Source organism: Gadus chalcogrammus, chromosome 18, assembly GCF_026213295.1.
Source record: "Gadus chalcogrammus isolate NIFS_2021 chromosome 18, NIFS_Gcha_1.0, whole genome shotgun sequence".
Lineage (NCBI taxonomy): Eukaryota > Metazoa > Chordata > Actinopteri > Gadiformes > Gadidae > Gadus > Gadus chalcogrammus.
Genome location: NC_079429.1, coordinates 21,944,943 through 21,971,783, shown reverse-complemented (window position 1 = coordinate 21,971,783; position 26,841 = coordinate 21,944,943). Strand labels below are relative to the sequence as shown.

The 26,841-nt window shown below is 44.7% G+C and overlaps 1 long non-coding RNA gene across 1 annotated transcript; it reads right to left on the bottom strand.

Annotated features, from left to right (window-relative positions):
* Positions 1 to 23,393: 23,393 nt before the first annotated feature.
* Positions 23,394 to 24,477, bottom strand: LOC130371959 (uncharacterized). The gene is made up of 3 exons (XR_008893269.1): positions 24,324 to 24,477; positions 24,180 to 24,247; positions 23,394 to 24,104 (listed from the first exon to the last, which is right to left on the bottom strand). It is a non-coding gene; the product is annotated as an uncharacterized LOC130371959 (long non-coding RNA).
* Between the last annotated feature and the right edge of the window lie 2,364 nt (positions 24,478 to 26,841).

Sequence of the window (26,841 nt, the reverse complement as noted above, 5' to 3'; positions counted from 1 at the left end):
ATGGTGGCCAGAAGGGGGAGGGTGGCTATGCAGAGTCGAGGTGGACTCTGAACAGGTGAGTCTTGAGTCTATTTCGGAAGATAGTGAGCGACTCTGCGGTCCTGAGAATGGCAGGGAGCTCGTCCACCACTTAGGTGCCAAAACCGAGAAAAGTTGTGACTTTGTTGATCGACCTTTGCTAGTTCTTACCGATGGCGGTACCAGACGTCCAGCTGAGGCAGTTGAGCGGAGGGATCGAGCTGGGGTGTGTGGCTTTACCAATGCTTGGAGGTAGGCAGGGGCAGTTCCATCGACTGCCTTGTATGCCAGTACCATCGTTTTAAATTTGATGCGAGCTACTACAGGGAGCCAGTGGAGGTCCCGGAAGAGGGGGGTCACATGGGAAAACTTCTGAAGGTTGAACATGAGGCGCGCTGCCGCATTCTGGATGCGCTGCAAGGGTTTAATCGCAGAGGCAGGAAGTCCAGCCAGGAGTAAGTTGCAGTAGTCGAGGCGGGAGATGACCAGTGGACTAGAAGCTGAGCTGCTTCCCTTGTGAGGAAGGGCCGGATTCTGCAGATGTTGTAAAGTGCAAATCTGCAGGATCGGGCTACCGCAGTGATGTTTGCGGTGCAGCATAACTGATTGTCCAATACCACACCAAGGTTTCTGGCAGTTGGAGAAGGAGATACAGTGATGTTCTCAACGGTGACCAGTAAATCCATGTGTGGGCAATCTTTCCCTGGGATTAGGAGGAGCTCGATTTTGTTGAGGTTAAGCCTCAGGTGATGGGCAGTTGTCCAGGTGCTGCCATCCGCCAGACATTCCGATATGCACGTTGCAATCAGGGCATTATCAGATGAGGGGAAAGAGAGAAATAGCTGAGTGTCGTCAGCATAGCAGAGATCTGGCATAGAGGGGGAACAGAAGAGGCCCCAGTACAGAGCCTTGAGGGACACCAGTTTCAAGCGTGCAGGGTTTGGACAAGGAGCCATTCCATGTCACTTGATAGGTGTGGTTCATCAGGTAGGATGTGAACCAGGTAAGAGCAGATTCAGCGATGCCAAGTTTGGCAAGAGTGGCAAGGAGGATCTTGTGGTTCACCGTGTCAAATGCTGCGGACAGGTCGAGGAGAATGAGAACCGATGAGAGGGATGAGGCTCTGGCAGCACGGAGGGACTCAGGCACCGCGAGGAGAGCTGTCTCAGTGGAGTGTGCCTTCTTGGAGCCTGAATGGTGAGGGTCAAGCAGGTTGTTAGATGAGAGACAGGAGGACAGTTGGTTAGCAATGGCACGTTCCAGTGTTTTAGAGAGTAATGAAAGAAGAGATACCGGTCTGTAGTTCTGGATGTCAGTGGTATTAAGAGTTTTTTGAGGAGAGTTTTATTCTGGCAGTCTTGAAAGATGCTGGAACAATGCTTGAAGTGAGAGAGGAGTTGATAAGTGAGGTGAGAAATGGCAGGATGTCGCTTGAGACATCTTGGAGGAGAGAGGAGGGGATAGTGTCAAGGGGGCAGGTGGTGGCATGGTTATATGTTATCATTCTGTTGACCTCGTCAGAGGTGAGAGGGATAAATTGGGTAAAGACAGAGGAGCGGATGGGAGGAGGCAGGATGGAGGCAGGGATAAAAGAGGAGCTAATGTCCTTTACTTTCTGGGTAAAGTACTGGAGGTAACAAAGTCATCAGCAGTGAGGCAGGAAGGAGGTGGGGGTGCGGGAGGGTTGAGGAGGGACAAGAACAGCGAAAACAGTTTCCTGCGGTATGAGGCGGAGGAGTTGATTTTGGTCCGGTAGAAGGCCGATTTGGTTGTTGACACAGTGGAGGTGAAATCAGAAAGAATGGAAAGATAGTGAGATAGATCATTAGGACAGTCTGATCTCTTCCATTTCCTCTCAGCTGCCCGCAACTTTGTTCTACAAGTCCGCAGAGGATCGGACAGCCAAGGAGGAGGGGGTGAGGATCGCGCTGGTCTGGATTGGAAGGGACAGAGGGAATCCAAGGAGGAGGAGAGGGAGGATAGCAGAGTGTCTGAAGATTCCTCTGTAGATAGTTGAGCGAATCGTTCGATTCAAGGTAGTGAAGACAGAACAGTAGAGGCAAACGTAGAGGGAGAGAGGGATTTGAGGTTACGGCGGGTGGTGACAATGTGGGGACTAGAGAGGAGGGGGGAGAGGATTTCAAGGGGAGAGAAAAATCGACAAAGTGATGGTCAGACACGGGGAGCGGGGTAACGGAGAGAGCAGAGGTGCCTAGTGAATATTAGGTCAAGCTGGTTCCCGGCCCTGTGTGTGGGAGGAGAAGGGGAAAGTGTTAAGTCAAACGTGGCGAAAAAGTTGGTTAGTTCAGGTAAGTGCAACTTCTCTGGGAGGATGTTGAAGTCACCGAGGATAACGAGTGGTGTGCCATCCTCAGGAAAGCAGCTGAGGAGGGCATCCATCTCGTCGTAGAAGTCATGGAGGGGACCTGGAGGACGGTAGATAACCACAATGGAGAGCTTGATAGGAATGGTGACAGTGACAGCGTGGAGTTCAAATGCAGATCTGGCCAAGTGTTCAAGTGCAGCATTCCCCAACCACCGGTGCCGCGGCCCGCTGCCGGGCCGCGGGACATTCCTCACCGGGCCGTAGGTTAGTAGACTACGACATGAATAGAAAATAAATAAATAAATCATGCAAAATGCATGCACACTTAATGAACTCAATTTACTTCGCAATAATGTCACTCTTTTACATGCCATAAGTCTATATGCAGTTGTTAGATTGCATATAACATGTTTGCATTTTTGGCAAGGTCTTAACTTCTTTTCTTAGGCATAACTGTCTTAGGTATGTCTGTCCCGTCCTCAACACGTATTGGCTTCAGCGGCTGCGAGCGCAGCCTAACATCACTTTACTTGTTCAGGGGCCGTATTCACAAAGGATCTTAGGGCTAAAAGTAGGTCCTAACTGGCGAATTTAGGAGTAACTCCTAAAAATAATGGGCGTGTCACTCTTAAATTTAGGACTCCTAACTTTTTTCACTAAGAGCAATTCACAAAGTATTTTAGGACTAAAAGTAGCACCTAAGTCTAGGAGAGCTTAAAAGTCCTCAAGAGGACTCCTAACTCAGTAAGACCTATTCACAAAGAATCTTAAAATGCCTGCGAGACGAAATGTTAGGGTATTCAACTTATTGTGGAGTTAATGCGCGATGCAATAACATCCCAGACTAACAGGAATAATCTGATTAGTCCCGAAATAAAATGTTATAAAAATTATAAGTTATAAAAAAATATATATAACTTATAAAAAATAAAAATAATTGCGCCATCAAAAGACGAGGACGTGTTCGTCAATAGGAAGAAAGTGCATTCCATCAACACGCAGGTTGTTTTTGATGCAAATTTTAACATAGCCTACTGGATGTTGTTGCAAAGCGGCCTGGATCTTCAGCTACCCATGATTCGCGCATTTTAATGGTGAGCGGTCTGAGGCAGCTTTTTGAGATGTAGGAGTTGGGTGTCACTTGCTGGGTGACAGTGACTATCAATGCAAGACGTGGCTCTAGACACCCTACCTTAATCCACAACCGGGAGCACAGTTAAAGTGTAACATGTAAGTGATTACGCAGATTACGCTTAGTCCTATGCGTAAAACACATCGTATTGGCTCTTTGCGAGCACACAAACATACACGAAATGTTGTGGAGAGAGGAATTGGGCAGATGAAACGTCGGTTTCATGTCCTCCACGGCGAAATACGCCTCACCCCAGAGAGGGCAAGCACAGTAATCACTGTATGTGCCATTCTACACAACCTTTGCAAGCGGAGGAACATTCCACAGCCAGACGATGATGATGATGATGATGATGATGATGATGATGATGATGGCGATCAACATTACAAGGAATTTGGCCGTGTGGAACCGAGTGGACTGGCATTTAGGGATCACTTTGAAAACACATTTTAGGTAAACACCTTGGCACAAATCAGTCAACACTTGGGTAGTTCGTAACATTTATTTTCTTTTAGATTTTACGTATTTTTATTGTTTGCTTTCTCTCTCTCTTGAACGTGCAGGCTACAACGTCATTATCGTGGTCTGCACAAAATTGTCATCATGCGTGTATTCTGCTAACTGCACTATAACTACTTAATAGGAATTAATTTCTAGCCTAGGCTATTTCCTTGTTTTTCGGTGATTCAGTGGGCTCGTCTGAACAACCAATCACCGAACTGACCGCTTCTAAACTCGTGCACGAGAATTGACGTAATCCATAGCAACGGCGCGTCACTCTTAGTTCACTCTTTGTGATTTATCCTTAGTAAGAGTAGGTCTCAGCGGCTTTGTGAATAACTTTTAAGAAAAAACTCCTACGTAAAATGTTTTAGCGCGAGTTAGGAGCACTCCTAGCGGTAAGATAAAATGCTTTGTGAATACGGCCCCAGTTCAACAGTAGTGTCACACTAAGAGCTCAGCTCTACCTGACCCTCCAGGGTAGAATGACGACTGTCTTTAAACTGGCAGATAAAGTTGCTGCATTTGAAACATTAGTGGGGATTTTGGGAGAGACTGAGGCAGGGCCCATTCTCTCGCAGCTGGTGCGCGACCACCTTGTTGCGCTTTCAAATGATTTTGAACGTTACTTCCCTTCCTCCAAAGATCCACGGCGAACGAATGAGTGGATCCGCAACCCATTTGTCAATGTCCCGAATCACTTGTCAGTGCAGGAGGAAGATCAGTTGATCGAAATAGCTAATGATGGTGGTCTTAAAAGTGTGTTTGAGCAAACCTCTCTGGCGGGTTTTTGGATCAAAACCAAAGCGGAGTATCCCGAGAGATCCGTAAAAGCGCTGAAAACGTTGCTTCCATTTCCCACCACGTACCTATGCGAGGCCGGATTTTCGGCAATGACTGCAATTAAAACCAATCGCGCAATCGATTGGACATTTCAAACACGCTAAGGGTGTCACTGTCTTCCATCACCCCCAGATGGAACCTTCTTGTTGCAGGGAAACATGCACAGGGCTCCCACTGATTCAAATGAATTGTAGCCTATTCTGTGCCCTCACAAACACGTTTTAAGTTCCCTTACTGACATTTTGTGTTGTGCATGTTTACACTTGATAGATGTTACTTTAGTTCAATATATTTATGTTCATAGTCATTTTTCACTTGTTCAAGGTCACGTTCTTTTTAAGAGTTCGTTACCTTCACTGTTCCTAAATAACTGGAACTAGTTATTTCAAACGAATGCATGCAGAACACTATATGAAAATATCAACAAATTGGCAACCTCTGCGCAACATCTTTCCGAAAGATGAAGACAAAAAGGGGGGTGCCTTCGAGAATTGCCGCAAGAAAGCTGGGAGATCTTCGACTATCGACTCGGAAGTCTTGCGTCTGAGGATTGAGGAACACACCATAATATCTTGCATCCAGCGCAATTTACTTTCTACACCGACGCATGTATCTTTGCTAGTTTGCACCCGGCGCAAAGCTGATTTTCCCCCACAGCAAACCTGCGCCACTAGACCTGCGCCCCTAGAGGCATATCGGCGAAAAGCAGAGGAGTGTTCCAGCGCATATGATACATGGTGCTATCTTACAGATCGATAAAGCAGTTGCGCAGCTGACCGACAAATACCTGGTCTAAGTGCACTAGCGGATAACGCAGTTGGTGTTGCTATTTTGACGTACCAATGGCACGTCGGAACTGCAACATAAGCTTACACACCAGTAGTTTCATTACATGCATGCAAACGATTTTGCCTGATTGAAATATTATGATGTTGATTGTGCACGATTTTTTTTACATAAGGGCTGCATGAATGAAAACTGTAGTAGGATATTCCATGCGTTAAAGGCCCACTATGCAACTTTTTTAGCCAAAATGACATTAATTATGCTGGTTGAGAGTTATTCTGATGGTTCTGCAACCATTTCTAGGTCGTTTGGTGGGTGTGTCATGTGCCATGTCACCTCTCCAAGGAAAAAGCGCATATGCAACTTGCTCTGTTCGGACCGACACAATCCGGATGTGACGCAGCGGAAGTATCCAATCGCGCCTCGAAAATGTAATCAGATTGTAGTTTCGAAAATGCTTTACGGCACAGACACACACCCAAACATGGCACCGGCTAGATATAAACAGCCAGTTGCGAGGCAATTGTTGCATTCATCATGGATCAATCGACTGATAAGGGACCCAAGAGGCGACTGTCGGTGGAACAAAAAAAGAGTGGACCAGAAAAGAGATCAGACACGCAACTTTTTTGGCTTGATTTACCTTAATATAACAGGCTAAGAGTCATTGCGATGGTTCTATTATACATTTTTGTTCGATTGTTCGTTGTTTCGACTCCCCCTTGCGCATCTTGGCGGAGAAAAGGAATATGTTTCTGCCGGCGACCCGCCACCCACTCTCACGGGAGTCTCGGGTCTCGCGAAGTAACGAATTGCTTTACGGCACAGACCCCCAAACACGGAACCGGCTCGATATAAACACAAGTAACTAAGGGATTGTTACATTCATCATAGATCAGCCGACTAAAAAGAGACAGAGAAACCCAATGTCGGAGGAACAGAAGAAGAGAAAAGGGAGACTGACCGACAGAGAGGCCAGACACGAGTAAACGTTGGGCAAGCTTTTCAGGAATAGCGTGAACTGAAAGAAAAAGAAGACTGCAAATCAGACGCCGACTTGGCCGTGTTGCTTTTGAAATTGAAAGTGGGTGAACTTTGTCTTCGTGGTATTCTTGATGTTGATAGTCTCTGTACAAATGGGATTGCTCAATCATTTTGTTGTGAGCCCTGTAAAAATTATTTTCTCGACCGTTTTGTTGTGAGCCCTGTATGTTTCTAGCTTGCTTGGTTGCAATCATATAAACACCTTTGTTTCCATGGGTGTTTTGCTGTTCGTCTGTCTCGTCCCCCAGATACAGACTGAATCCCCGAATCCAGGTTCTTGTTTATTCAGATTATTATGTTGGCCAACACTCTTACACTGATTGTTCTGTTCAACTTGAGATAAAACAATTATAATCTAGGATATAAATTCTCCCCATCAACTATAAAAAAGGATGGATTTATGTTTATTGCAATACAAATACACCATTTTAAAAATGTATAACCTTGCCTACACTTTATGAACATCTACTTCGGACATGGCTCCACGCATTCGCCGGCTTCTTTGAAAACAAATGCACATGGCTCGCGTAGAAGTGCATGGGGGAGGGTCGTCAACGAGTTGTTACGACAGTGTTGTAAAATATCTACTACGAAGCTGTAGGGGGCGCTGTGTAGAGAAATGTGCGTGCCAAAACCAAGAAAACAGCGAAGAAATGCCCGAAGTTGCATAGTGGGCCTTTAAAATAATGATAATAATGATAATAAACTCGAGCAAAGTAGGCTATATATCCCAGCCTTCCAAAACAAAATCTTGTTGTACTGTAGATAATAACGTTGGTTAAATTATTTAGGAAAGAACAGCTGATAGAGCGGTCATAATGTAGCGTTTGTGGCCCGTCACTGCAGGGGCTAACTGCAGCGGAATGAGGAGGACACAGAGTGGCCTGCGTTTAACCGGAGAACCAGGCTTTTAATTATCCTTTCCGTACAAACTAACTACGGGGTTGGAGGAGTGCCCAAAACAATATGGCGATAACGAACACTGGCTAGCTGTTCCCGCCCCCTGTCCCAACTGGCCTATCAGGCTGAACTAGGGCACCTCCTTCCCCCAACAAACTCCCCATCAACCGATTTTTTTGTGAAACCGCATAAGTCTTGTGCGTTTCAAATCTATCCGGACCTATGCGGTTTCGTTTGGATTCGTGTGGACGCCTGAAACGCAAATGATGACGTCATTAGCCCCCCCACCAGCAGGGGGACGTCGGAGTTGCGTTGAATTTTTTATTTATTTTATTTGTATTATTTTTGTAGCTCTAAATAAAGCCCCTTGATAAAATGAATTACTAACTGTACATTAAAAAGTATTTCTGCTCAATTTAAAAGGTTGAATCTCCTCGTGACTGAAGACTGTTTGCATAGAGTGCGCAGGCTGTATGCGCGCAGGCTTGATGCGCTCCACTTTTTGCTGTGGAGAACCAGCGCCTTGAATATTTACTACAGCTCGATGCGGTTTCGCAATGACTCCGTCTTTACGGAGACATGAACCGCATAAAACGAAGCCGGATCGTTTTCGCCCGTCTTAGCTCCGTGTGGATGTGGCCTCAGTTGTATGTAAGGCCCCGTCCACACAGAGCCGATTTTTTGGTGAAACCGCATAAGTCTTGTGTGTCTCGGCCGACCGTCCAGACGGAGCCGGCGGATCCGGTGCCCGAAACCGCACATTTCTGAAACCATGTCCCAGGCTGGTTTCAAATATATCCTGACCTATGTGGTTTCGTGTTAGGATTCGTGTGGACGCCTGAAACGCAAATGATGACGTCATCAGCCCCCCACCAGCTAGGCGACGTCAGAGTTGCGTTGATTTATTAATCTATTATTTTAGTTGTATTCTTTTTGTAGCTTTAAACACAGCCCCTTGATAAATGTAATTACTAACTAAACTAACTTAAAAAGTATTGTAAAAGATTTAATCTCTTCGTGACTGAATGGTTGTATACATCGCGCAGGATGCGCGCAGGTTTGATGCGCTACACTTTTTTCTGTGGAGAACCAGCGCTTTGAATATTTACTACAGCTCGTGCGGTTATATTCCAAAACCGCATAAAACGAAACCGGATCGTTTTCGCCCGTTTCGGCTCCGTGTGGACGGGACCTAAATCATGCATCTGCAAACACCATACAGAAAACACTTATTTTCTTGACACAGACATCGTGTACAAGCCCATAACTTTTAGGATTTATGAGTAGCCTATTTGATCTTGACAAAAAAATGTTTTTCCGCGAGTGAGTGTTAAAATCAATGAATGAATGCAGGACCTATTATGCTTTTCGACTTTTATGACCTATAAACGTTGTTATAATGATTGATAGTCATGTTTAACCATACACAAAAAACAATGTAGATTTTCGGGAAACTCTTCCTCTCATCTGGGCGCTTTCAGCTTTCTCTGTCAACGCTCGGTTTCGTCCTTCTCCGCCCCCTCGCCCCCCTCCTGCCAACCCAACTCCGTTGTGATTGGTTACCTTCCTTGAAGCGCGCACGCGGGCAGATTTGACCAGGCATATGGGCGCGCGGCAGGAGTGCCTCTACGTAGATGGCGACCCTTCCATTGGACTCCGTTGTAGCATTTTTTGCCGCCTACTTCCATGGTATGGAGCCTCGCATAGTGCCAAAACATTCATTTACGGCGTAGGAGATCATTCATTTCCATTGCTGGCCAGTGGCCATCCAGTAACTTCTGAGGTAAGTGCATTGAATAGCTACCTCTTTTGAATTGTCAACTGTCTATATTGTATCAGAGGCCCTTTATGATGCATGTACCAATATTTATTTGTGTATGCGCACAGCGTAATTATGTATATTTTTATCTTTGTAGACAACAGATTGCCTGCTAGTTTGTTAGCTCGACTTCGCCATCTGTGACGGTATTTCCGGGAGTAAATTGATTAAATTGCTACCTCTTTTGAAATGTCAGCTCTCTATATTGCATCAAAGGGCCTTTATGATGCATATACTGGTCTTTAGTTGTATGTGCACAGCGTAATTATATATATTTATCTTGGTAGACGACCGATTTTCAGTCATTGCCTGCTAGTTAGTCAGCTCGATTTCGCCAGCTGTGAAGGTATCACTGCACCAGAAGTTAAGTAGTAAATCTATGCCAACTTTTATTTAGTTAGTTATTGATGTAGGATTACTAGGATCAATAAGGTTGATTAACGACGGGTTTAATTTGCTGAACCTGACGGTGTTAGCTACTGTGTTGAAGTACTGTGTGTCTGATGCTATAGGAGGTGTGTCCCTCGTGAGTTGCCGTAAGGGGGAAGTTCGGGGGACACACCTCCTTTTCCAGACTAAACGCAGAACAGTCTGTTACACTAGTATAAATAAGGTTGCTTTTGTTAATTATACCCTTGAAAAGGCTGTTGGATTACATGTATGAATAGAAATTATTCCACACAAAAGCCATAATGACGAGCTTTCAAACGTTATTACACAGACAGTAGTGTCATTCTTTTTTTTCATAAGGTAAGCTTCTGTCCACCCCTTCCCCAATTTGGCAACTATTTGGCCATGTGTGGGGAAACTCATTGACCTACAGGCTATTCAAGGTCTTCTGATTATTTTCACTCTCCTGCAGGTGGTGGCAGCTGGTGCTGGTGGCGGCGGCTGCTGCTGCTGCTGCTGATGGTGTATGCGGCTGATGGCGGATGCTGATGGCAGTGGCTGCTGCTGCTGGTGGCTTTAGCTGGCTGGTGCCGGCAAACACCGCTGCTGCAGGTCGCTGCTGTAGCAGGCGATGGCTGCTTGAGCTGGCTGGTGGTGGTGAAGGATGGTGGACTCGCCTTCTGCTGCTAGTGGTGGCAGCTTGTGCTGGCGACGGCTGTTGGTGGTGGCGACTGCTGGTGGCGGCGGCGACTGCTGCGATTGTTGTCCTTCCTTCCGACCTGATGCACTTTACTATCCTTAACCTCAGCCTGATGTATAATGTGGAGTATTTTCTTTGTTTATTAATAACTTATAATATTCCTCCCTGTTCATTCACTTTGTTCTTGTTTTACAAGTTAGATACACACGCACACCTTTACACATTTGTTGTTCTTGGTCCACACATGACTAACATTGTTTTATTTATTGATAGTGATACCCCCTGCTCCACTTTGCTGTTCTTGTTCACTTACTGTATGTTTGCTTCATTGTTCTTAGTCCTTGTTCCCACTTGTTTTTGGTACCACAAACCTCAGCCAGATTTTTTCTAAACACTCAGCATCTCATACACTGGGTCCAGCTTTACATTTGCGAGTGGGGTCTGGCTGCAGACATCCACCCACACGCTTCAGACATCCACCCACACGCACTTCCGCTGCAGACATCCTCCCACAGAAACATCCACGAGCACACCGGAAATTGCAACAAAAAAAAGAAATGTCGTTTTGCACTGCGCAAGCGCGAGTTGCAAATTCTATTGCCAACGTGCGAAAGGGACGGGACTGCACGAAGCTATGTGACACGTTCGGTTCAGCTACACTTGCACAACACTTGCACACACTTGCACAGCGCCATGGCGTTGCCATGGCGCTTTGCGAGACGGCAGCCTTTCCAGTTGCTCCGTAGTACTGTGTTGTTTTTAACTTTATTTTGTTAATGTTTTGCTACTCCTGCAACCTTGTGCAGGAGTAGGGTGTTTTAAAGGCACCCAGTGCAACTTTCGAGGCTTAAAAATAAACATTCAATTTCTAGTCTTTTTTTACACGTAGTAAGTTTCAATAACTCCATACCATTACATACCGACATTCAAGCAGCAAAGATGAGACGTTGTTGTGTGGTGAGAACTGATAGAAAATCGATAACAACAACAATGCCGCCATTTTCTTTATTTTTTGTAACCTACAATAAATAAAGCAGGCTTCCAGTCAATGGAAAAATGGCTTCTCCCCACCGGCGATTGTTGTTGTTTACGATTTTCTATCAGTTCTCACCACACAGCGACGTCTCATCTTTGCTCCTTGAATGTCGATATGTAATGGTATGGAGTTATTGAAACTTACTACGTGTAAAAAAGACTAGAAATTGAATGTTTATTTTTCATTGAATGTTTACATAAAGTTGCACTGGGTGCCTTTAATATATATCCATGGATATGACGCATTTTAAAGAGAAGGCACGCACCAGTTATCTTGTTTATCCGAGAGAAGAGTTGTTGGCTCTGAAAACAAGCACAGAAGCCGGCGCTGAGAAGCACACAAGGCAGCGCTGAGGAGGAGATATCGGGGCTGTAAGGCTGGCGCTAAACTAAAGGCTAGGCTAGCGGACAATCTGAGGCGTCAATCCCCTCCATCAATCTGAGCCATCAATCCCCTCCATCACCATGGGGAACGTGAACGCCTTGCCAAATAAGATTGATGAGCTAACGGCCTTAACTAACCAGCGGATCTACCAGGAGAGCAGCCTGCTAATATTCACAGAGACGTGGCTTACCCCCCTCATCCCGGATACTAACGTGGACCTGCCGGGTTTCAGCGCGGTGAGAGCCGATAGAGACACAAAAGCCTGTGGTAAGAGCAAAGGTGGGGGGCTCATAATATATGTCAACGATCGCTGGTGTAACCCAGGACATATCTCTGTGAAGAAGGCTTCATGCTGCCGGGACCTAGAGCTACTAGCTGTCAGCCTCCGGCCATACTATTTACCGAGGGAGTTTAGTCACGTGATCGCGGTGTGTGTTTACATTCCTCCGAGAGCCGATGCAGCCACTGCCACAGCCACTACAAGATTCACACTGTCACAGCAAGGCTTCAGACTCTACACCCAGAGGCTTTCTTTTTAATTTCCGGTGATTTTAACCATGCCACCCTGGATTCTACTCTGGCTGTTTTTTATCAGTTTGTGAACTGCCCCACTAGAAACAACAGGACAATTGACCTCCTGTATGCAAATGTTAGGGATGCATACAGGGTCACCCCCCTCCCCCCACTTGGGAAGTCGGACCACAACCTGATCTACCTGCAGCCACAATACACCCCCCTAGTGCAGAGGCAGTCTGTCACAACACGCTCCTTTAGGAGATGGTCTCCTGAAGCGGAGGATGCCCTCAGAGACTGCTTCCAAACTACAGACTGGAGTGTTCTACAGAGCCCCCACGGTGAAGACATAGAGGGGCTGACACACTGCCTGACAGACTATCTAAACTTCTGCACAGATGTAGTCGCCCCTACTCGGACTGTTCGCTGCTATCCAAACAACAAGCCTTGGGTGACGTGTGACGTCAAAACTGTCCTTAATAAGAAGAAGGCAGCCTTCAGGAGCAGGGACAAGGAGGTGATTAAGACAGCACAGCGTGAGCTGAAACAGTGTTTGAAGGAGGCGAAGGAGAGCTACAGGAGAAAGGTGGAGCACAAACTGATGGAGAACAATATGAGGGAGGTCTGGGATGGTGTGAAAATCATCACAGGCCACAAAGCTAAAAACAGTACAGAGGGGGGGACTGTGGAGAGGGCAAACCAGCTTAACATCTTTTTCAACAGGTTTGACCAACCATCCCCCCTCCCACCCAGCCAAGGCACCAACATAATGGCACCCTCACTTTCACCACAGTCATGTGATCCCCCCTTCCCCTCACCACTGGACACCACTCTCCACCCCCCTCTTACCGATCTCTCCTCAAACACCCCAGTGGACCCTCCTCCCTGCATTATTACTGCTGACCAGGTCAGAGGAGAACTGAGGAAGCTTCGCCCAAAGAAAGCAGCGGGCCCAGATAATGTGTGCTCACGCCTATTGAAGACCAGCGCTGCTGAACTTGGGGAGCCGCTTCAGCACGTCTTCAACCTCAGCCTACAACTAGGGAGAGTGCCCACCCTCTGGAAGACATCTTGCATAGTTCCGGTTCCAAAGAAAACCCGACCTAGTGAGCTGAATGACTTCCGACCGGTGGCACTCACATCACATCTGATGAAGACCCTGGAGCGGCTCCTTCTCAGACACCTCAGGCCTAAGGTGCTGCACACTCAGGATCCACTACAGTTCGCCTACCGGACAGGGGTTGGTGTGGAGGATGCCATCCTGTATCTCCTACACCGGGCCCACTCACATCTGGACAAGGGGGCGGGCACAGGCAGGATTCTTTTACTAGACTTCTCTAGTGCTTTCAACACAATCCAGCCCCTCATACTACAAAACAAACTGTCAGCTATGCAAGTGGACCCCCACCTGATAACTTGGATCACCAACTACCTCACAGATAGACCACAGTTTGTTCGATTAAAGGACACCACAACGGACATCTTAATCAGCAGCACTGGGGCGCCTCAGGGGACGGTGCTGGCCCCTCTTCTCTTCAGCTTATACACCTCAGACTTCAGCCATAACTCTTAATCGTGCCACATTCAGAAGTATGCTGATGACACAGCCATCATGGGGTGTATAGGGGGGGACCAAGAGGAGGAGTACCGGACTCTAGTGAGAGACTTTGTCACCTGGAGCCATGCAAACAGCCTGCAGCTCAACACATTAAAAAAAAACCAAACCAAAGAGCTGGTGATAGACTTTGGGAAGTCAAGGCCACGACTAGAGTTGTTCCGATTCCGATACCAGTATCGGAAATGTCTCCGATACTGCCGAAAATGCTGGTATCGGTATCGGCGAGTACTGGAGTCCAGGCACCTCCGATACCACGTAATTTATTAAAATAGAAAGCTATTTACTGGTTAGCTCCGTTAGCGCTGACACAGTTCTTCTTCGCGGCTCTTAAAACAGTTGCGCTGTGCTGCCATCTGCAGCCTACTGTTTTAGAGGGGCGAAGAAGAATTGATCACCTGTCAATCAAGGAGCTAGCGTTATCATGTCGGCGGTGTGGCAATATTTCACGCTGGATGCTCCCACCAGCAAGACTGCGACATGCAACGTATGCCGTGAAAAGATTTCCAGGGGTGGCACGAGTGTTGCTAATTTCAACACTATCAACTTAATAAAACACTTGAAGACGCGTCACGCTAAAGAGCACGACGAGGGGGTGGGACCCACTGACGCTACAGACCTATTAGAGCAGTGCCAGTGGGTGGGACTTCACCAGCAGAAACTAACATCCACAGCGTCTGAAGCTAAGATAACAGAGGCTGTTGATAAAACTGAAGTACATTGGCGGAGGGTACTGGATCTGACATAGAAGATGGCTCCATGCAAAAGTTCACCATTTCGAAAGAAATACAAACGAGGACTACCGTATTTTCCGTACTATAAGGCACACCGGATTATAAAGCGCACCTTTAATGAATGGCCTATTTTAGAACTGTTTTCATATATAGGGCGCACCGGATTATTAGGCGCATAGCATAGACAAGACCGAGATGTGCTATAGAGAATGTCAACAAAACAGTCAGATAAAGTCAAACTTTATTAAGCGTTCTGACAACTCCGGTCACTCCCATGGTAACGATGTTCAAACGTTAATGTGCATATTAACAATATCTGATCAATATCTCTTAACAATAAGATCACCTTTTCAGTTCATTCCCCGTCTACGAATTCCTCGAATTCTTGTGTGTGCGAATTGAACAGTTGGGCGAGTAGGCTACGGCATCCAACATGCCCGGATTCCTCTCGTCATTATCCGAGTCATTGTCGCTGTTGTTGCCTGGCAGTTCAGTGATTATTCCTGCCTTCGTGAAAGCTTGGACCACAGTGGAGACTGTTATATCAGCCCAGGCATCCACGATCCATTGGCAGATAGTGGCGTAAATCTCCCCGTCTTGGTGACGTGTATTCGCCTTCTTGGCCCCGTCCACACGAAGCCGATTTTTTGGGTGAAACCGCATAAAAAAAACGCTTTTGGTGGACACGGCCTACGGCCACACCAAACGCGTGTAACGTAACTAACTTGTCGCTTGATCATTGTGTGTCACAAAAATTGGTTCAACGCGCCAAGGCGCCTGTGGCTGCGCTGGATTTAGGAGTCCGAGGTAGGAAACCCAAACGCCGCCATGTTTGGGTGCATGATAGAGTTTAGATCGGGTTAGATTAAATAATCTCGGATATAAATAACAATAATATAGTCCGCCAAGACGTTGAGGTTGCTTAGCAACCAGAGACGCTGTCCATGCAAGTGAATGGAGCGTTCCCTCTTCGTCATAACTATCAAAAAAAACATCCTTCAAATTCAACGAGCGAACATTATGAAATTAAAATGCACATTTCTCGCTAAAAATGTTTACATAAACGCATTTAATGGCGTAACTATGTTACTATTTCCACCCAGAATAAGGAAAGATGACGGCCGTATGCTTCTGTGCAAGCGTCACTACTCTAGTGACGTCGGTTCAAGCTCCACGCTGATTTGTTCCATTAGTAGATGGAACAAGGAGGTGTCCGATAGGCGGAGATGATCAGCGGGAGTGGCCGCCAGCGAAGCTGTGCATGGTGGGAGTTGTTGTCTTCAATCCACAAGCGCCAAAAAGTCACTTTCTGCCTTTTCTCGGTCAAGGCGGCACCAAATTAGAATTTTATTTTATTATTCGACTACATATAGGACCCAATTTCAATACATATTCATGTCTGCACCGGTGAAATGCTCCTTTAAAGATATTGTGGCTACACTTTATTATTTTTTTAAAATAACTATTATTTAAGTTGCTGTTGCACTACTGTTTTTTATACTGTTCTATTTAAAAATAAATGGCTTTAATTTGCCTTATTCATTCATTCATTTACAAAGGGTTTAACCTGACCCAGGCCTTACCACAATGATAATCATATCACAGTCATTTTTGTAACATACTGGTATCGGTACTCGGTATCGGCCGATACCCACAGCATAAGTATCGGAATCGGTATCGGGAGGGAAAAAATGGTATCGGAACATCTCTAGCCACGACCCCAAGCAGTGGACATCAATGGGGTAGAGGTGGAAACCGTGGGCAGCTACAAGTACCTGGGAGTGTGGCTTGACAAAAAACTGGACTGGGCAATCAACACCGACCACCTCTACAAGAAAGGCCAAAGCAGAATGTATTTTTTAAGGAGGCTGCGATCTTTTAATATCTGTAGTAAACTTCTGTCCATGTTCTATCAGTCGGTGGTCGCCAACATCCTTTTTTACGCTGTGGTGTGTTGGGGAGGCAGCACAACCAAGAGGGACTCCTCCAGGCTTGACAAGCTCATCAGGCGGGCCGGCTCTGTGGTCGGCTTCAAGCTGGATTGTCTGGTGACAGTGGCAGAGGAGAGAACCACAAAGAAGCTTCTGGCCATCCTGGATGACACCAGCCACCCTCTGCACACTGTCATCAGCAACCAAAGAAGCACCTTCAGCGACAGGCTGCTCCTCCCCAGATGCCGCACCAACAGACTAATGAACTCCTTTGTCCATCGTTCCATCACACTCCACAACTCCGCACTTGGAGGGAGGAGGGGGGGGCAGCAGGAGGTGTACAGTGGATAAAGGGAAATAGAAATAGGATAGACCAGTGGTTTTCAAACTGTGGAGCGCGCCCCCCCTGGGGGGCGCCAGAGTTCTTCAGGGGGGGCACGACGTGAGAAAAAAATAAACCCGAAGAAAAACCTGAAAGTCGATGGTTCAAATCATTAATCGTACTTCAACTGTAGAAGTAACCTAACTAAATCAATTTTCAACCGTTTATCTTCGTGCAAACCATTTAACAACTCTACACACTTGTATCTTCAATACTATCGAAACAGAATTTCGATATAATTTATACTTTTTTCAGAATCACAGTTTTAGTTTCAAACCGGCATCGTTTTCAGTTGCTTATAATAATTTAGGTCACCATAGCAACGCCGGTAAACAAACCCCGCCGAATAGTCGAATCTCTGGACTGAAAAAGCAGATCTGATTCGACTCTGAAAATTCAGAGTCGGGGACCCTGAATGAATCTGTGTAAACTGGCAGTTTACACAGATTAAGATGTTCAAATGTATTTAAAAAAGGTTAAGCTAAAACATGCTTAGATAAAGTTGTTAAATTGTGTTAAGAAATGTGTTTAAAAACGCACAAAGATGTTGTAATGTTTCAGAAATATGTTTAAAATGTTTTAAAAATATGTTTCAAATGTTTAAAAAATATGTTTCAAATGTTTTAAAATTATGATCAGAGATGTTTAAAATGTGTAAAATAATTAAGATAGCTTTCAAAACACAGGTCTTTAGAAAAAAAAAAAATTGGGGGGGGGGCTCAGCTGAATTTTTTCTCTGAGGGGGGGCTCACTCTCTCACACTTTGAAAACCCCTGGGATAGACTGATCGAGCTTGCATAATCTATTTATTTATTTATTGCTACACACTCCATTTATTTATTAACATAAATAAGATATAATAATTGCTGCTAACATCTGCTGCTGCTTCTTCTTTTTAAAATGTAGTTATTTATTTATACAATGTCTTGTTGCATTTTAGCTTGTGTTTTTCTTGCTTGTTTATGTGTCTTGTCTGTACTACCGCTGCTAGAATTTTGAATTTCCCTGAAGGAGCATTCCCAAGGGATCAATAAAGTGTCTATCTATCTATCTATCTATCTATCTATCTATCTATCTATCTATCTATCTATCTATCTATCTATCTATCTATCTATCTATCTATCTATCTATCTATCTATCTATCTATCTATCTACTTGGAGGTATTGGTAGGTGACTATTCAAAACAGCGATACTACAATTATAAAGGCACGAGACTTGCATTTCTTTACCGATCTATTAGTTTAATTAAGTTTAGATTTTTTCATCAAACAAATAACCGAACGCGAAGCATTTGTTGTTTTAATCCACACTGACGTGGATAAAGCTAGCTAGGTTTCATTTTTGCAAGATAGGCAATGTATTTTGTAAACGTTGTGTAGCCTTTAGTCTGTCTTTTTAAACGATTTTACAGATTTGTAGATGTGTTGCGAGTGTAAACGTTTTTAAGATTACTTTTGACAGTCATCTGTAGACCAAAACAGAGTTAAGTTGTGATAAAATAATGAGCACGAATTGAATTGACGCAGCTCGTTCCGCTTTAACTAGAGTTGCACCTATCAGCTGTTCATCTCTGCTGCGGTGGCTGAGAAGTGTGATTTCATTCAATAGACAAAATCGATCTTTAATTATTTGATCGGCCTGTTTAGTTCATACAATCTGTTTATAACTAAGAGATCATAACTCTTAGTTCAGTTAAAAGGGGTAAAAGAGATGAAAAATGTAATAAAACGGATAAAAGTTAAAGAATTACTGTTATAGCCTACTATCCTGTCTCAGATTCTAAATGTCCAATGTCCCCCAGTCAATAGGGTGCTGGAGCTCGGACAGTTCATAAAACATGTGACAGAGAGAAACAGATTTAAAGTACAGTATGAGGTAGAAAAATATCTTATTATTAATTATATGCCAATATATAGATAAAGTTGATGCTCTGAAGGGACAATAATTGCTGCACACTAAATAAGAACAACTTTCCATTTGTTCACTTGCTTTAATGAACGACAGCAGTGAAATGACAATAACCAAAGATGTCATGAGCAGCTGAAAGTGCTGGTAGGTTTACATCTAAATAGAGTCATGAACTTCCTGTTCCGCTACGTGCAACAACATAGAGGACCGTAGTGCAATATTCCCTACACACCCCTAATAAATATTAAGTTTTCCCATTTTTCAGCCTCTTTCGTGTAGACTACCGCTGTTGTGGCACTAATAATAACAACTTATCTAATTCACTTCAACTAGCTATAAGCAAAGAGGAATCGGAGAGTCCAGGGCCCCGTTTCCCGATAACGATGGATCCACGCTCGTACGATCATTCTCACGATGGATCTTGCGATCCATCGTCAATTTCTTTGGAGCGTTTCCCGAAACTCCTCTTAACGTGAACGCGCATTCGCTGCACTCACGACGTCGTAGGATTGTAACTGTCTACTGACACGGTGCTGAAATGGGCTCCGTAGGAGGGGGAGACGCAGGAATGTCGCAGGAAAATTGTGTTAAAAAGGGTTAAAAGATATCCCCATCAAGGACAACAGCAGAGTATCCTACGAAAAAAATAGACTGCAATTAGCCTATATGAATGCTAAAGACATTAAAACACAATTGATTAGGCTTAAACCGACATAGGCCTATATCAGTCCTAATCCTGAATGCACTGTGCGTTTCACGGCATTTTCCCCCCTTAAATAATTCCTCTTCACACCTGTGAATAACCCGGGAGACGTCCATGATGAGGAATACAACGAAGCCCACCGTCTGGCCCGGTGCATCGTTGAGCGCACGATCGGGAGGTGGAAGTGGCGCTTTAGATGCCTTCACAAGTCAGGCGGAGGGCTCCAGTTTTCTCCGGCCAAGTCATGCGCCGTGATATGTGTGACGGCTATGTTGCACAACATTGCAGCTAAGGCTGGGGTGGCATTGCTTGAACCGGAGGACGTTGAGGACGATGACGATGAGGAAGATCGGTGTGAGGACGGCCTCCCTCATAGCTACGCGGCTGGTTTTCATGCGCGTCGAATAGTGATTGAGACTTTTTTTTAACCCCCTCCACCCTCCCTCATGTCACTAAACATTCCCGTCAACGTGACCAATCCCCACCATATCCCAGCCTTTTGCCTGCTCCTTTGCTTGTTTTTTATAAAAAATGGTATTTCTTTATTTTCTTATTTTTTTTAATTTCTTTTATTTCGTTATTTTTTATTTTTTTTAATTTGTTTAATTTAATTTATTTTTTTACATTATTTTATGCTACGTTTTATGAGTAGCCTATGTCAGTCTGCACAAATCCCCCCACTTTCTCTCACACATTTTGAGTGCCCTGCCTGCGCAAACATTTTCTGGACTGTGACTGTCCCGTTTTATTTTGGCCATTTGAACATCTTTATTCATAAATTAATTAATAATCTTTATTAATTACCAAACTAAGAACATAAAGGCGCAATGCGTTTTAATAAAACGCATCCAATAGACGGAATGTCCGATGGTGTCGCCACTGAGGCTATAGCTGACGATGCTCTTAGCGTCCTACGAGTACCTACGAGCACCCCTGGAGTACTCGTTAGCTACGAGCGTTTTCAAGACGTTCGTTCCCCACGATGCTTTCGGGAAACGCGGTGAAAACTCTACGATGCCCTTTCGACGCACTTCACGATCCACTTAGGCTAACGAAACTTTCGGGAAACGGGGCCCAGGTCAAGTATAGATGGAGAGTTTATTGCCGCCCGCAAACGAGAGACAACAAAGCCGAATGGTATTCGCGAATACACACTGCTGAATGAATCCCGGACAGCTCCTTATATCCCCAATCCTTTACACAATACAAAGTTGGACTTTCATCAAATATTGATGTGCATAGAATGTTTTTCTGGGTCATACTGTGTGGATGTCAGCATATTCTCATGTCTTCTGGATCCCAATGTGACCTTAGAACATATATTATCCTTATACAAACAGAGATGATGCACACGTGTGAATGTAAGCATTGTCTTCAGAGAGTACATCACAATGGGAGCAGACTGGACTCTCTTACGCCCCGTGCCCACTACCTCCGTCAGTTGTCCGTTGCCCATTGACTTTGAATGGGGACGGTCGCGCAATGCATTGTGGATCCGTCCGTTGACTTGGAGCGTTCGCCACCGTCAAAAAGTTGAAAAATGTTCAACTTTTTCGGCAGCGACGGTTCCGTCATCCAATCAGATCGCGTATGCAAATTTAAGCACTGTGACGCGACTCGGGCTCTGACGATACTGGAAAGCGGGAAAGCGGGTCTTCTTGCCTCGCAACAAGCAGGAAGAAGCGGGAAGAACCCGGCGAAGCGATTTGATTGGCTGACGGTTGCCTCAACAAACGGATGGGGGAGTAGTCTTTGCAGAGGCAACCGTCAGCCAATCAAATCGCTTCGCCGGGTTCTTCCCGCTTCTTCCTGCTTGTTGCGAGGCAAGAAGACCCGCTTTCCCGCTTTCCAGTATCGTCAGAGCCCGAGTCGCGTCACAGTGCTTAAATTTGCATACGCGATCTGATTGGATGACGGATCCGTCGCTGCCGAAAAAGTTGAACATTTTTCAACTTTTTGACGGTGGCGAACGCTCCAAGTCAACTGACGGATCCACAATGCATTGCGCGACCGTCCCCATTCAAAGTCAATGGGCAACGGACAACTGACGGAGGTAGTGGGCACGGGGCGTTACTGGTGTGACACATCAGATGGGAATGGACTGGACTCACTCACTGGTGCCACATGGCAAATAACATCTAGGCTAAAGGTGATCAGCTGTTTTCCACTATTAAAGTATCTATATGATGTGTAGGCCTAATAATAATCATAGTTTAACATAGAATGTAAGGTTAATTTCTACCACATATCCCCCCTTTGAGGCTTGCCCAAGCCTCAATAAAAGAAAACAATAATAACATCTCTATTACTTAAATTTCCCCATGTCCCCATTATCTATAAATTAGTCTATGAGACTATGTGCCGGCGATTGGATCAGAATAGCACCACATCTGGCTACCTAGAAAAAACACCGCTAATCTAAAGCAGGAGTTTCAACCTGGATCCAGGGATTGCAACCTGGTGATGAAAAAGATTGCCAAATGTGGTGTATTATGTCCAATATTTTTGACTCCCGCAAAGTATTCATAAAAAGATCATAAAACCTTTCTAAACATAACACCACAATGTTTCCACATTTAGAATACAACCACAATCAAATGTGTACCTAAAATACCCTCATAAAAATTATAACAATATGTTTTCAGCATGCATTGAAAATCATCATTCTCCAAAATATGTGACATAATAATTAACTAAAAATGAATAATTTTGAAAATATGTGTCATGATAATGTACCCAAACATGGACATTTCAGCATTTGAAATCTTGAGATTGTCTGTAGGTTTGCACGGAACTGAATGGCTCAGGTGATCTTCATGTATTGGTGCGCAAGGATACAGGTGGGGGGTTTTGGACAAGGTCATAGATGTTGCTCCTGTTGGCTGAAATCAAGCCTTGTAGATCACGAGGCCGGCTCACATGAAGAGGTTACTAGCACATTTCGTGATCCTCCACCTGGTGTTTGAGATATCACAGTCCAATGTTCATCCCTCCTTTACAAGGGCATATGTTCCCAACCGTCCAGTAGGATCGGGTCGGGCCTCCTTTGGATCCTCATTTGTGCCTCCAGGTTTAACTGGATCTCCATGTACTCTTGGATGACACCTGGTGCTCCTTTAGCACTCACTGCTCACAGGCTCTCCATCCGTCCTGAGAAGGGGTTATTGATTCCGGAGATCTCTGCCAACTCTAATCTGAGGCACTATAATCCTTCCAGCGCCCTGGCCACCGACCCATCCAGAGCTGTGTTGTTGGGGATAAACGCACAACATGTCGCCCCTATCATCCCACACACCCCCCTTGGCTCTGCCAATGCATAACCAAGACTAGCTTAATTTGATAGATCATTCGGGAGATGGCATCTAATTGTTCTGATAGTCCTTCTGCTGTATCCATGGTAAATTTGACAAAACGTTGCTGATTTTATATAGATTATACAATCAATATTTTTGTGAATGGTTGAACACAAAAACAGAATTCATTCAAACCCCTGCCACTATTTGATTGCATCATGTGGCTGTTACTCCTTGCTTGTCTGGCAGCACGAGCTATGGAGTGATGCCCCTTTTCTTAAAGGCAGTATCGGTAGCATTAATTATTGCCAGACAACGCCACCCTGGGAATTTCACCCAGAGATTTATTTTAAGTGGACTAGCACAAATGAAGGAAAGGCACTGAGGTCCGTTATGCAATGAGGCAGAGACGGCAGTTCGATCATACAAAAATACTTTTATTTATACAAAATGTCTGTTCTTAAGACTACTAAATAATTACTCACTAAGGAGGGAAATTGGGTGCTGAGATCCAATCAGTGCTGAGACCTACTGTGAACACCTGCATCCAAAGGAAAGGGGGTCCCAGGAACACCACGCGTAAAACAAATGAAAAATAAACCAACTGCAAACACAATACAAAAGGGACACCGTGACCAGGACACCAGTCCACCACCGTAGGCTCAGCACCTGAATTGAGGGGGATCGCAGAGCAACCAGTTAGAAAACATAATGGAAACAAAATAATAATAAGAGAAATTAATTAAATAAACAAAATCTATAATAACTAAACACAAGGAGAAATCAGCAAAAACTCTTACATAACATAACATTCACACTTTAAGATGTAGTTGCACCAACTAAACAAAAGAGATAGCGACACAACAGGAAAAGGAACAAACTATCGCTAGCCGAATGAACGGCAAAGCGATCGGGTCCGAGCTGGCCCTGGCAAGGCGGTAATAACGTTGAAGCAAAGCAGCAGTGGTTTTTATAGGTGGATTGGCCGCCGCTGCGCCGCTACTGTCGGCCACCCAATCGGGCAGTCCCGGCCAACGTGGCGTGGAGCAGGGAACGGGACGCTATACCAAAGCGACAGTTCAGTAGGCGGCATCGGCCATGTATCGATGAGCAGCGCGCAGCCAGCAGCAACATCCAAGTGAGCCCTTTACAAACAATAACTAAAATGAGCACTGGAAAGGCAACGTATAAGAGAGATGCAGCCGTGACCGGCAGCTCACCTATCACTGCACAGAAGCGGAAATAGACGCACAGGAGCTACGTGACCCAGCCTCCGGCAAGCAAGAGCCTTTACAAAACAATAACTAAAATTAGTACTGGATGGGCAACATGCGAGAGAGATGCAGCCGTGACCGGCAGCTCACCTGTCACCGCACGGAAGCGGAAATGGACGCCCAGGCGCAACGTGACCCAGCCTACGGCAAGCAAGATGCCGACATGTGCTCTACGCCCGCCTTTATAGATAGTCTCCCACCGTGATTGGCTGGGACTGCCGCACAGCTGACAGTCACCATGACAACAAACTACATATTGCCACACTTGGCAGACATAGTTTGTAGGCTCCGGTGTGTCTGCATCTGGCTCTGGAACTTTGCGTTTCTATTGTAGAAATACAAACTTGTGTACCGCAGTTAGTTGTTCAAAAGCATATTTCCGTTGATTCTATTTTTAATTGTTCTTATGGAAGTCCCTTATGGGGCCCTTGAAATGTAAGTGAAAGCATGAATCTAACCGTAAGCATCACATACAAAGTTAGCTGTGTCATTCTATTTAGCTTGTATGTGATAACTCAGTATTGCTATAGATATTGATTGATGTCTAATTGATATCTCTCAGAGAGATATAAGGTACTCACCTTGCTTCTGGAAACATTGGACCCGAAATTTGTATGTGTTTTAAATATGTTTGTATCATAATTGATAATGCCTCAGTTGCATTCCTTCTTAAATGTTTTATGTGTGTATAGATATGTGTGTGTGTATAGATGTGTGTGTGTGTGTGTGTGTGTGTGTGTGTGTGTGTGTGTGTGTGTGTGTGTGTGTGTGTGTGTGTGTGTGTGTGTGTGTGTGTGTGTGTGTGTGTGTGTGTGTGTGTGTAACCAATTATATTTAGTGCTTGAATAGGTGCTTGCTGAATATACGCTGGCCCATTGTCTGAACTTATCTCTGATTGAATTTCAAACCTTGGCATGACTTTTCCAGTCAGAAACTTGATTACTGTAGCTGCACTTTGGTCTTTTGATGGGACTGCTTCTACCCATCTGCTGAACCTGTCAAGGATAACTAACATGCACAACATGGTTCATGACCAGATGTCAAAATGGTCCTTCAGGTGTGGGAATGTGTCCCAATGTAGTAGTGATTGTTTTTCTTACATGTTTTTTTGCACATAATTCATACTCATTTAGTTGGTTATCAATCATTTTTTGCAATTATGGTGAAGAAAAAACCTTGTTTTCTAATTCTCCTCAACACTCCTCAACACCTCCCCCCTTGCGCAATGGTCAAAACCATGCGCACTTAAATGATAAGCAAACCTAACAATGCCGTTGGTGGAACCAACGTTGGAACTCCTAACCTTAACCATCCGTAAAATAAAACCAATCTATTGGGAAGGGAAATTGAAGCCAGTATATCCAAAACCAAAGGTTGATATTTGTGGGTTTTACCATCAGCCGCCTTGAAACCACGCCGTTACCAAGTCATGCACTAAACCGAAAAGATTTCATGCGTCAGCAGGCCTTCATACCTCAACTGTCAAATAAAACGCAACATGCCCTGTCCCAATACCACCACCTCTGCTGCTGGGGCTGCCATATCTGACTCCTGTTCCCCCTCCACCTTTGACCAGCCGGCTCCTCCTATGATGGTTGCAGTTTGTCACTTCATGATCAAGTGAGCCAGTGCTCACAGTGACTGCCAAGTAATCGTGACTGTCCCTGTTTTAGGTTGTCCCGGTCTTCAAGGTGGGATCTTACCCGTCATTGGCTAACCAGCCTTCCATACTGGCTTAGTGCAGGATGCCGTGCCTGGGATACAATCAATCCCCACCCATAAGGTGGTTTTGACCGCAAAGTGGAGGGATGGAGACAGAGTCTACAATCACAATTGCCCATGCAGCCAAGGCAGTGCGTAATGGACACACCAGAGCAGCTACAACAACAACAACAACAAAAATTTGACTCTGTGTGTGCGGGGGGTATATGATGGGGTAAATCGAAAGGTAATTCATCAGAGTTAAAAGTATCATATTATCAAATGTTAATATTCTATTAAAGTGTTGCAGCAGCAGTCATGGCATTTGAAAGGTAAACCCACCACTTCTGAATGTAAATTGAGACCTAGCATGTAGGATCCCTTCCCAGCAGATGTAGCGTTAATCCACCTTCTGTCCTTAACTAAGGAGATGTGAATATAAAACAAAAAATCACAATATTAAAACTTGCATTTTCAATATTAGGCGATTCACTTCTGTGTTAACCGTTACTCATAATCATAATTCCCTTTATAATTCCACCGGATTGTCCTATACTCACTATTTAAATTGGGCGAACTAATCTTATTATATTCTACCTGTTGTTTTTGTGTGAAGTAAGCTTTTGGTACCCCTTTGTGTATTCCATCACTCTAAGCAGGAGAGGATTCTCCCCTGCCTCTGTGACCCTAACACACACGCGAGAGCAGGCTCAAACACACACCCTTTTTTATTGTATTTTACTTATATCATTTTAAATGACATTTGTCATTGTGGATAACATGAATTCATAAATCGGAATAATATTTTATCGTACTCATTCAGTCTAATTTTTAAGTATTGCCGATTATTATTTCTAGATTGTACGACCACTTTTAATAAATGTCCATTAACATCGTAATTCCTTAG